The 12,186-nt window shown below is 48.1% G+C and overlaps 1 protein-coding gene across 6 annotated transcripts in view; it reads right to left on the bottom strand.

The window, feature by feature from the left end:
• Positions 1–7,544, bottom strand: part of LOC120935641 (E1A-binding protein p400-like) — a 290,514-nt gene extending 282,970 nt beyond the window's left edge. For 5 of the 6 annotated variants that reach the window (XM_040347694.1, XM_040347700.1, XM_040347702.1 and 2 more), the window contains exon 1: positions 7,407–7,543. The gene's annotated coding sequence lies outside the window, so the exon portion shown is untranslated. Of the gene's footprint in view, positions 1–7,406 lie in introns of all 6 variants that reach the window. The other variant, XM_040347697.1, reaches the window with a different exon arrangement.
• Between the last annotated feature and the right edge of the window lie 4,642 nt (positions 7,545–12,186).

Genomic DNA, 12,186 nt, shown 5'->3' with positions numbered 1-12,186 from the left:
ATTTGTCATTCTCTTTCACTTATTACACTTTTTTTTGCAGTCACTGTCCTCACTGGTGAGAAACACTCTCTCATGTGATTTGTGTATACTTTATTATGTATGAGTTTATGCTTGTATTTTTAAAAATCAACATGTTGTTTGTCCCCTGAAGACTTAAAGAGGAGTTCCACCCAAATTTGGAACTTCCTCTTAACCCACTCCTCTCCCCCTTACATGCCACATTTGGCATGTAATTTTTTTGGGGGGGGAGTGGGGGCTTCAGCACGAGTGGGACTTCCTGTCCCACTTCCTCCTTCCTGTAGGCGACTAAGCTTAGTCGCCTTCAGGAAGTGGCTGCTGTTGGCGATCGCCTAGGACACGTCACAGGTCCTAGGCGATCTCCTGGCCAATTACACGGCGCGGCGCCGGGCCGCGCCGCTCGCGCATGCGCAGTGCCGCGCCGCTCGCGCTCGCGCATGCGCAGTGGGTGCCCGGCCGTGAAGCCGAAAGCTGTCACGGCCGGGTGCCCACACTGAAGATGAAGACGCCGGCCGGGGAGGGGGGGAGAGGAGCGGAGCCCCGGCCGGCGCGTCGCTGGAGCGCTGGAGCAGGTAAGTGCCTGTTTATTAAAAGCCAGCAGCTACACTTTTTGTTGCTGCTGACTTTTAATAAACACACAAATGGCTGGAACTCCCCTTTGAGTTGATACGTGTCGGGACCTTTGCTTCATACAAACAATGGTTGTAAATGTTGTTGTTTGATATACTTTTGTTTTTATTTGCTTTGTAATAATAAAATCAAAGGATTTTTGTGTTGTTGATGCCTAAAGAATCCCATCCAATATTCTTAAACAGCAATTAGCCACCCTCTCTATATGTCCTAGTGATCATTCTTAACCACTTCATGACATTTCCATACCCGTACGTCGGTATTTTGACGCCAAATAACGCTGCCATAACCCCGGTATTTTCGGGAAGGGCGTGAATTTCTCTTTAAGATAAAAGTGGTCTTTGCGACGGATTCGCTGCAAGATCACTTTTATCGGTGGTGGAAGTGGTGCCCACTCCCCTCCCGCCATGCTCCGGCCATCTCTGCCGCTTACCGGAGCCGACCATGTTCCATTCCCCTTACTGCTTGAATGCCGAGTGAGCTCAGCTCCATAGCATTGGAGGGCGGAAGCAACGTCACTTCCGCCCAATGCTCTTAAAGGAGAAATTATTTATTTATTTATTTTTCAAATTCAATTTTTTTTTTTTATCGCATTTTAGTGTAAATATGAGATCTGAGGTCTTTTTGACCCCAGATCTCAGATTTAAGAGGTCCTGTCATGCTTTTTTTCTATTACAAGGGATGTTTACAACCTGATGGAACTTGAGAGGTCCTGCAAAGAAGAATGAGAGAATTGGCCCAAAAATATGTGTGCAAAGCTTGTCGGAATTTCTGACAACAAATGTTCGATGTGAGCTTTTGGTCGAATATTCCGACCGTGTGTATACTCCATCAGACATTTTCTGCCGGAATTTCCGACAACAAATGTTTGAGAGCTGGTTCTCAATTTTTCCAACAACAAAAGTTTTTGACGGAAATTCCGATCGTCTGTATGCAATTTAGGCGCACAAAAATCATACGCATGCTCGAAATCATTGAACTTCATTTTTCTCGGCTCGTCGTAGTGTTGTACGTGACCGCGTTCTTGATGTTCGCAATTTACGACAACATTTGTGTGACCGTGTGTATGCAAGACAAGTTTAAGCGAACAATCCGCCGGAAAAAAATCCACGGTTTGTTGTCGGAATGTCCGATCGTGTGTACGCGGCATAATTGGTGCAAAGGTGCGTCAACAAAGTATTGAGTAAGGCCTCTTTCACACGGGGCGGATCCATGATTATACGCCCCGTGAACCTCCGCTTGCTCAGCGGGGATCGCTCCTTTGATCCCCGCTAAGCCGCCTGATGACAGGGTGGTCCCCGCACACTGTGCAGGGACCGCCCTGTCAGATCTCCGCTCCCCCCTATGGGATGAACACTGACCGTCTGTCTGTGTTCATCCGATCCGATCCGCAGACAGATGGAAAAATAGGGTTTTCCTCCGTCTGCAGAATCGGAGGATTGCGGAACCAGGTGAGATCGGGTGTCAGCAGATGTTCATTCACTGACACCCACTATCTCATAGGGACCAATGTATGTCCCTTTTTCATCCGTACACGGATGGATGAAAAAGCGGACATACGGTCCGCATACGTGAAAGAGCCCTAAAGGCTGTGAATACTTTTGTACATGGGATTGTTTTATTTTTAATAGATTTACAAAGACTTCAAACAAACTTCTTTCACGTTTTGATTATGGGGTATTATTTGCAGAATTTTGAAGAAAATAATGAATTTAATCCATTTTGGAATACGGCTGTAACATAACAAAATGTGGAAAAAGTGAAGCACTGTGAATACTTTCTGGATGCACTGTAAAGACACAGAACAGGTCTCTCCATTTCTGACAGGCGAACAGATATAATTTCACTAATCAAACACGTAGACACTATAGAATTCTGTAGCGTCTCTGCACAAAGAATGTCAGTGTTTGTGATTAATTTATGTACAATAAAGACAAAACTTTTATTTTTATTTTGGATAGAGTACCGATGGGTTATAACATCTATAAAGTTTGTTTTTTTTGTTTGCCATCTGTATCTCATTGGGGAGATTATTCTTCACTTCCTGTTCCATATCCAAACAGGAAGTGAGGTATTCCCTGTTTGTCAGCAAAGTCATCAGAACTAGTGCCCCATTGGAAGATTTCCTCTCTATTCCGGATTTGGCGACAACCCAAAACTTAGGATTTTCCTTCAGGACAGGACAGTTAGAGAAGGTGAATTCCACGAACAGGGACACAGACAGCAATAAAAACCCAACAGGTGTTCTACTAACTCTTTGTTTTATGGAAGTCAGTGCTGAGGTCAGTCTCCATACTTGGCACTCTATCCTCAATGCAGTTCAGTAGCACTGAGCTCCTTGCCCAGCAGCCGCACTTGTCACACAGACAGGCCAAGCAGCTGAGGATCTTTGCTTTTGCTGCCACTGACGTATGGCATTGCTCGGAAGCAGCAGGTAATTTTATACACATTCCCATCTGCTGTAGCATTTGTATAAGTCTGCGTACACACGGTCGATTCATCCGATGAGAATGGTCCGACGGACCGTTTTCATCAGTTCACCGCTGAAGTGGCCTGATGGTCTGATGTGCGTACACACCATCAGTTCAAAACCTGATCGGGTCAGAACGCGGTGACGTAAAACACACGACGTGCTGAAAAAAACGAAGTTCAATGCTTCCAAGCATGCGTCGACTTGACTCTGAGCATGCGCGGGTTTTGAACCGATGCTTTTGTGTACTAACCATCGGTTTTGACCGATCGGTCAGCCGTCCATCGGTTCGATTTTAAAGCAAGTTCTCTAATTTTTGTCCGAAGGACAACAGACCGATGGGCCGTACACACGGTTGGATTGGACCGATGAAACTGAACTTCAGGCCGTTTTCATCGGTTTGGACCGACTGTGTGTACTTGGCCTGAGAAGTCAGCTGCCAGGTGGATGCCTGTACAGCTGCCCAATTGCTTCCATGCACCCTTGGTCTGTTCACCCTCCCCACACAGGCACCCTGCTATCTTACACAGGCTCTGCTGTCCCACCTGTAGACTTAGGACTGGCATGGTGGGTGCCACCAAGTAGAGGGAAGGGGGACCAGCGAAAGTTAATTTGCTGATCTCTCCTACCAAGTAAGAACTTGGAAACAATGTGTATTACATTACTTAGCCCGGGGAAGAAGCTAATGGACTTTGATCTGTGCTACATTAGCGTCAGTAGAGGGCTGGCAAAACATCAGGGGTCTAAAAGACCCCTAATGTCTCATTAAGGAGAACCTATCACAATCAATAGAGTCCCCTTTAATGGAAAAAAAAATAAAAGTGTAAAAAAAAAACCACACAAGCACTTAAAAACCTGCAAAAAGTTTGAGCTCCATATAAACAAAACACAGAATTTATGTTGGGGGTGTACAGGTACAAAAATGTTGATTACACATTACATATGACAGCACAAGTTGAATAATGCCCTTGCTATAAGTGTAAGCCACTTACGTACGTCCTGAAGCCTGACTGAAACTGCCATTCTCAATCCGTGGGAACGGGAGACGCGGGCGGAGTGGCAATGGGGGGGAATGTCGTCGGATGTTATTAGAGGTCGACCGATATATCGGCTGATATTCGGCCATTTTGGAGAAATTGTCATTGGCCGATTATTATCCAAATTAGGCCAATATTTAACACTGATCACACCTGTGTCAGCAGAGTGTGGAGAAAGGAGGAGGAACGTGGGGTTCCTCCTCCCTTCTCCACACTCTGTCTGCAGAGCAGCGCCGCGGTATGTGAAACATTATGGAGAGAGAGAAGGGAGCTGTCATTAGTGAGGTTGGATGTCGGGGTGGGCGGTACCTGGGGTGGGCGGGACCCAGCTATCCAACACCAGCCAATGGGATGAGATCTGGGAGGACCGCTACATGTATGTGGCCCCGCCACTTTCTTTAACAGCACGATCATTGGCTGGATAGCTGCTGGGGCCCGCCCACCCCGGGGATCGCCCACCTCTGACATCATGCTGAATCTGTGAGCTCCTCTCTCTCCCCATACAGTTTCACGGCGCTGCAGAGAGTGGTTTCATTATCGGCTGTGAAACCTGCCATTGCCTGACAGTGACATCTGCTAATGCCAACCAGTGCCTGCTAGTGCCAACCTGCCAGTGCCATCCAGTGCCACCTGCCAGTGCCACCTGCCAGTGCCAACTAGTGCCATCCAGTGCCACCTGCCAGTGCCAACCAGTGGCATCCAGTGCCACCTGCCAGTGCCAAACCGGTACCACCTGCTAGTGCCAACCAGTGCCATCAAGTGCCATCCAGTGCCACCTGCCAACCAGTGCCATCTGCCAGTGCTAACTATTACCATCCAGTGCCACCTGCCAGTGCCAATTAGTGTCATCTGCCAGTGCCAATTAGTGCCACCTGCCAATCAGTGCCACTTGCCAGTGTCACCTGTTAGTGCCACCGGGCAGTGCCATGTGTCAATAAGTGACATCTGCCAGTGCCACCTGCCAATCAGTGCCACCTGCCAATTTTAACTAGTACCATCCAGTGCCACCTGCCAGTGTCATCCAGTGCCACCTGCCAGTGCCAATTAGTGCCATCTAGTCCCACCTGCCAGTGTCAATTAGTGCCACCTGCCAGCCAGTGCCAACCAGTACCCCTTGCTAGTGCCACCTGTTAGTGCCTGCCAGTGCCACCTGCCAATCAGTGCCATCTGCTAGTGCCATCTTCCAGTGCCAATTAGTGCCACCTGCCAGTGCCAATTAGTGCCATCCAGTGCCACCTGCCAGTGTCAATAAGTGGCACCTGCCAATCAGTGCCAACCAGTACCACTTGCCAGTGCCACCTGTTAGTGCATGCCAGTGCCACCTGCCAATCAGTGTCATCTGCTAGTGCCATCTTCCAGTGCCATCCAGTGCAACCTGCCAGTGCAAATTAGTGCCACTTGCCAGTGTCACATGTAAGTGCCACGAGCCAGTGCCACCTGGCAAAAAAAAAAAATCGGCCTAAAATACCAGCCGCAAAAATCGGCATCATATATCGGCCATCGGCTCCCCCGATTTCTAAATATCGGCATCGGCCAGAGAAAAACCCATATCGCTCAACCTCTAATTGTTATTACAAGAAAGCCAGTACCGGGGCGATGCCTGCAGCTACAAGCATCACCCCTTGAAGCAATATCGGCAAGTTTGTGACAGATACCAATGCTTCAGAAAAAGTAACTATGGACCGCACTGATAAATCGGTCGACCCCTAATTCACACCAATGCTTGCAGTTCCAGTAAAATAGTAGAACATGCTGCATTTTTCCTGCACCGGACTGCTGTAAAACGCATAAAAAACGCACTGGAACACACATGTCCTTATTTAAGGTTAAGAAAAAAAAGGAGGAAAATGCACTGGACTGCATTAAAAGCACAAATGCAAAAAAGCATCTGGAAAGCATCCGGACTGCATTTCTATGATTATGTGAAAGACTTGGTTTAATTTGATGACAAAATAATACTAAAAAAAAACAGTAACAGCCCGGCATCCTTAACAAAGTCCTAGAATTTCTCCAATCTGGCTTCATCAGGGCTGGTTCACACCACAAAAAACGCACTCCAGATCCGTTCCGGGTGCGTTTTTGAATGCGTGTTTTTAAATGTGTTCTGGTGCGTTTTTGATGCGTTTCCGGAGGCATTCCAGGTGCTTTTGTTTTTTATTATACTCGGGTCCATTGCGTTGTTTTGCATTCCAGTGCATTTTTGATGAGTTGTACTGCATTCCATTACAAGTCCAGTGCAGGAAAAATGCAGCATCTTCTCCTTTTTGCTTCTGGAACTGAGCGCACTGGTGTGAACGATGCCATTAGAAACCATACTTTGTTTTTGATGCACTGGACTGAATCTATTGTGAACTGGCCCTCGGTTTTTTGTTTTGTTTTTTCAAAATTTGTAGTATTCTTTTGGTTTATATAGCCAAAATAAAATAAAAAAAAACCCTGTGGTGATTAAATACCACCAAAAGAAAGCTGTATTTGTGTGAAAAAAGATATACATTTGATTTGGGTACAGTTGCAATAGCCAGGTAAAGTAGCACAGTGCCGAGCAGCAGAAAACTGATCTGGTCATGAAGGGGGGTAAAACCTTCCGGATGACAAGTGGTATGCTATGTCTGTGATGTAGCGGTCTGTCCGCCCTTGTACAGTGAGACGCGCACGCGCAGTACATTATACAAGTTTTGAAATGTCGCGTTGACCGCACGTGAGTGATGTCATCTCAGCCAATGACGGCGATTGATACCCGTAAGATGCCACAAATCCAAATGCCATAAATGCTATGTAATTAATATTCAGGCCTAAAATGATTTTTCAACTGCATGCAAAAAAAAAGGTAAATGGCAGCAAAATGGTTAAATATGAATGCTACTAAAATTGTTTCATTTTCCCAAAGTGGTGCCAATAGAGAGGAGCACCTGTCAGGGGAGAGAGGAGGGGAGGACATGCCCAGCACTGGCTCGGGATGTGGACAGGCTACATCACCTATACAATGTAAACAATACACCACATAACGGTCCGCTCCACCCAGCCAAGGATGCTGAGGAGAAGTGACAGTGGAGAGCTCCGGAGATGACAGCACAGGAGAGCCGGGCCGGGAGGGGGCGGTAGTACAGGGCCCGAGCTCATTTAGGGAGGCAGGCTTCTCTTCACTGACAGGCCACAGCACCAGGGACAGCGGCCAAGTCCAAGAAAAACGCCTTCCGCCCATACGTCCCGAATAACCCTCCCCCCGCTAGGACCCCGCTGTGTACACTCACCTGTCTCCCCCATCAGTACCCGCACCGGGCGCCGCTCTCCACTGACAACAGAGCGCTGTACGGAAGCCCGCACAGGACAGATGACCCGCAGCTGCTACGCATGCGCACAGCCTTGTCTCCCAGACAAAGGCATCAGCTGAGATGGTCCGAGCCTTCAGGACTGGGAGGAGGGGAATGACAGCGGTTGTCATCTACACATGGATGGTGGGAGGGGGAAAACAGAATAACAGAAACACCGCTGACGTCATAAAACCATAACATTTATCAGAGCTGCGATGTGGAGTCATACGTCTGCCAAGTAGCAATATGTGTCAGCTCCACTAGGGGGCTCTTATTGAGCATTTAAAGCTGAAGTTTACTGTCTGTCTATATATATATATATATATATATATATATATATATATATATATATATATATATATATATATATATATATATATATATATATATATATATATATATATATATATATATATATATAAAACCACTTAAAGTGGTTGTAAACCCTTACAGACCACTTGGCCCTACAGGTAAGCCTAGATTAAGGCTTACCTGTAGGTGCAAGAAATATCTCCCAAACCTACACGGTTAAGGAGATATTTGCCTTAGAAAACGGCACAGGCACAATCAGCGCGCCGTTAATGAATGGGACCTAACGGCTCCCACGCGCATGCGTTCATCGCTGCTCCTACCAGTCACAGCGCCAGAGCAGTGATACCCGAAAGTCACTTGGGTATCATGGCAGCGGCGGAGGAAAGGAACGAGGGTTGCTGCGGGGGCTTCGATCTCAGGCTCTGTGTGTCCATTCACACACAGAGCCATGGCTCGACTCCGCTCCCTCCCTCTTCTGATTGGCTCACTGGTTGTGATTGACAGCAGTGTGAGCCAATGGCTCCAGCTTCTGCCAAAAGCCAATCAGGAGTACAAGTCCCCGGACAGCCAAGGATCTCGTGGTCATTGCTGGATCAAAATAGGGCTCAGGTAAGTATTAGGTGGGGCTGAGGCTGCTGCACACAGAAAGTATATAAACCTCCATGCATAGAATGTGTGCCTTTAGAACCACTTCACCAAAGAATGCAGTAGTCAGGAGTAAGAAATGTAAAACACAGAGAGGGGAATTTATCAAAACTGGTGCAGTCAGAATCTGGAACAGCTGCACATAGTAACCTTCTATCTTCAGCTTGTTCGGCTTTAAAAATGAAAGCTATGAGCTGCTTGGTTGCCAGGCATAACTGCTCCAAATTCTGTCTGCTGTAGCTTTAAAACATTCCCCTAAGGGCTCATTCAAATAGGCACTGAAACAGGTCCTGTATGCGGAGCCACTTTTTGCTGCATCTGCATCCACCAGAGAGCTTCACCTATAGAAGTGGGTGCACAGATCCGAATGCAGACACTGTGCGTTGCGATACATGCATCTCTTCCTGTCTGCATGTCAAATTTTAACATTCAACTATGTCCATGCAGCTGCTGCATCCCAATTGACTTTGACTGGACTGCCTGCACAGTGATGCACAGAACAACATAATCTCCACGCGGTACACGGCCACCACATTGGGCATGGACGCATATGCTCCATGTGAATGAGGCCTAATTGTCATGTGGGTCTGCACTGCTGTGAACAACAGGAGGAGTACAACCAAACAGGCTTTGGCTGTACTTCTCCTTTAATAAATCTATCACATGATCTATCACATGATTTGTCTCTCTGCTCCTGTTTGGCATTACTTGCGAGTTGCGACAATTGATAAATGTCCCCAGGCTTTAGATCCAGGCTCTTTCTCCCTGAGGCTGGAAGGTTCTTCAGGCACCCTCTTTCCTAGTCTTTAGGGCCTCCACAATCCCCCTCTCATAGTCCAGGGCCTCCAGACACCTGCTGGCCTAGTCCAGGGCCTCCAGTCCCCCCCTTACCTAGTCCACTATCTCAGGGCCGTCTCAATAGCATCATGGGCCTCTGGTCAAAGTAATGCTCTGGGGCCCCTACAATGGAGACAGTGCAGGTAAACAGACATCAAGTAGATAGGAGGCAGACAAGCGGAGCTCCGCATTAACTACATGAACAATCATTCTGTACAGCAAAGAAACAGTGGGAAAATACTACATACATAAAGTAACAAAGCTGTCCTGTGCATATAATATATCTGCTAGATTGATGCCTCCCCAGCACTATGGCCCCTCTATGCCCCAGATATCCCCCGAGTACTCTGACCCCTCTACACCACAGATATCCCCCCAGTACTCTGACCCCTCTACACCCCCAGCCCTCTGACCCCTCTACAACCTAGGTATCCCCCCAGCACTCTGACCCCTCTACGACCTAGACATCTCCCCAGCACTCTGACCCCTCTACACACCAGATATTCCCCCATCACTCTCACCCCTCTACAACCTAGGTATCCCCCCCAGCACTCTGACCCCTCTACACCCTAGATTTTCCCCCAGCACTCTGACCCCTCTACACCCTAGATATTCCCCCAGCACTCTCATCTCTCTACACCCAGATATCCCCCCCAGCACTGTAACCATATACCATAAGATACCCCTTGTATTGTGACCCCACTACATCCCTGACACCCCCTACATTGTGGCCTCTCTACATCACTGATACCTCTAGCACTATAGCCACCCAAGCTACCCCAAGCATTTCTACCCCCTATACATCCCAGATCCCCCCTCAGCATGGTTTTCCCCCATACACCCTTGATATCGCCCAGGTGTGCCCTCTCATTAAGACAACCCTGCAGTATATTCCTTGTACCCCCCCTATCCAGAAGCCTTTGACACACCAACCACCATTTCCTAGTCAATGGCCTCCTCTACACCCCATCCCAAGTTCAGAGCCTCTTCTGCACCCTGCTCTCCGAATCCAGGTCCTTTACAAAAATCAATCCTACTTTTCAAGTCCAGGGTCTCCTCTACACCTCCCAGTTTAGGACCTCCGGTGTACTCCCCTCCTAGTCCAGGGCTTTCTATGCATCTCCCAGTCCAGGGCCTTCTGTGTACTCCTCTCCTAGTCAATGGTCTCCTCTGCACCTGCCCACTCCAGCACCTCCTCAGCACACCCCCTCCCAGTCCAGGGCCTCCCCGCACACCCCCCCCTTCCCCAGTCCAGGGCCTCATCTGCACCCCCCAGCCAAGGGCCTCCTCCGCACCCCCCCCCCCCCCCACTGTCACTGCCGCCAGTTCAAGTCTAATGTACAGGCAGCGCACGCTGCATAGTTTGCCAAATACCAGAGAATAAAATAGGAGGGAGACCACGCAGGCGCACTAAAGCTGAATCACTCTGCTCCTCCCATCCTACAGAAAAACATTCAAGAGCAACACTGCAGCTACTGTTGCTTAGCAACAGTAGCTGAAACATCACTCTGGAATGCCTTTTTATAGGGTGGGCAGGAGAAGCAGAGTGATTCAGCGCTTGTGCACCTATGTGGTCTCCCTCCTATTTGATGCTCCGGTATATTGGCAAACTATGCAGCAGGCACTGCCTGTCCATTACACTTGGGCGGCAGTGACACCCTTTAGAGCAGCAGTTCCCAGTATGGGTGGGGGTGGCACCCCTGGCAGCGCCACCTGGATGCGTCACCCGGGCAAGTGCCCCTCTAGTTTCGGCCCTTAATGTTTCTAGGGCAGACCAATCCACTACTCTACTGCTTTGATCTTCTCACGATCCATGCTCACTCCTTCTGGAGAAATAATATATCCTCAAAACTGGATCTGGGTTTGTTGAAACTTACATGTGTGCAGTTTGATGTAGTCAATTCTTCCTTAAACTTTCAAAGACAGTGCAGACAGAAAAGATGTGAATATCATCCAGATGAGCAATCACAAACTGGTGCAACAGATCCCCTCCCCCCCATAAGTCTAGTTTTGTAAAGACTTAGGGCCAGATTCACGTAGATCAGCGGATCTATAGATCCGCTCGATCTACGTGATTTAAGATCCGCTCCCGCAAGTTTGAGAGGCAAGTGGCTAATTCACAAACCACTTACCTCCAAACTTGCGGCGGCAGATCCTAAATCCCCCGGCGGAATTCAAATTCCGCGGCTAGGGGGAGTGTACTATTTAAATCAGGCGCGTTCCCGCGCCGATTTAAATGCGCATGCGCCTTCCGGGGAATTTCCCGGCGTGCATTGCTCCCACTGACGTCACTAGGACGTCAGTGGTTTAGATGTGAGCGTGACTTGCGACGCGCGTGTTTGTGAATCGGCGTATGCAAACGACGTTAGAAAATTCAAATTCGACGCGGGAACGCCGGCTATACTTAACATTGGCTGCGCCTGATAAAAGCAGGGGTAAGTATACGACGGGAAAGCCGCTACGGAAACGTCGTAAGAAGACTGCGTCGGGTCCGCGTACGTTCGTGAATTTGCGTATATCGCTGATTTACATATTATTCAAGGTAAATCAGCGGGAACGCCCCCGGCGCCATTTTTAAATCGAAAATAAGATCTGACAGTGTAACACATTGTAACACTGTCGGATCTAAGCCCTATCTATGCGGAACTGATTCTATGAATCAGGCGCATAGATAGGACCAGTGTAAGTCAGAGATACGATGGTGTATCTGGAGATACACCGTCGTATCTCTTTGTGAATCTGGCCCTTAGTCAGAACGGAGTCTTTCCAACATTTCAGAGATTAAGGGAAGTGGATAACAGGTTATTAGTGATTTTATTAAAATCTCTGTAATCAATGCATGGACGCAAGATGGAGGCTTTTATTTCAACAAAGAACAGGGCTGCCCCTGCAGGAGACGTTGAGTGTCTAAAACGCCCTTCTCTAA

The sequence above is a fragment of the Rana temporaria genome, chromosome 1, assembly GCF_905171775.1.
Source record: "Rana temporaria chromosome 1, aRanTem1.1, whole genome shotgun sequence".
NCBI lineage: Eukaryota > Metazoa > Chordata > Amphibia > Anura > Ranidae > Rana > Rana temporaria.
Note: the sequence above shows the minus strand (reverse complement) of the source record. Positions and strands in the feature narration are given on the sequence as shown.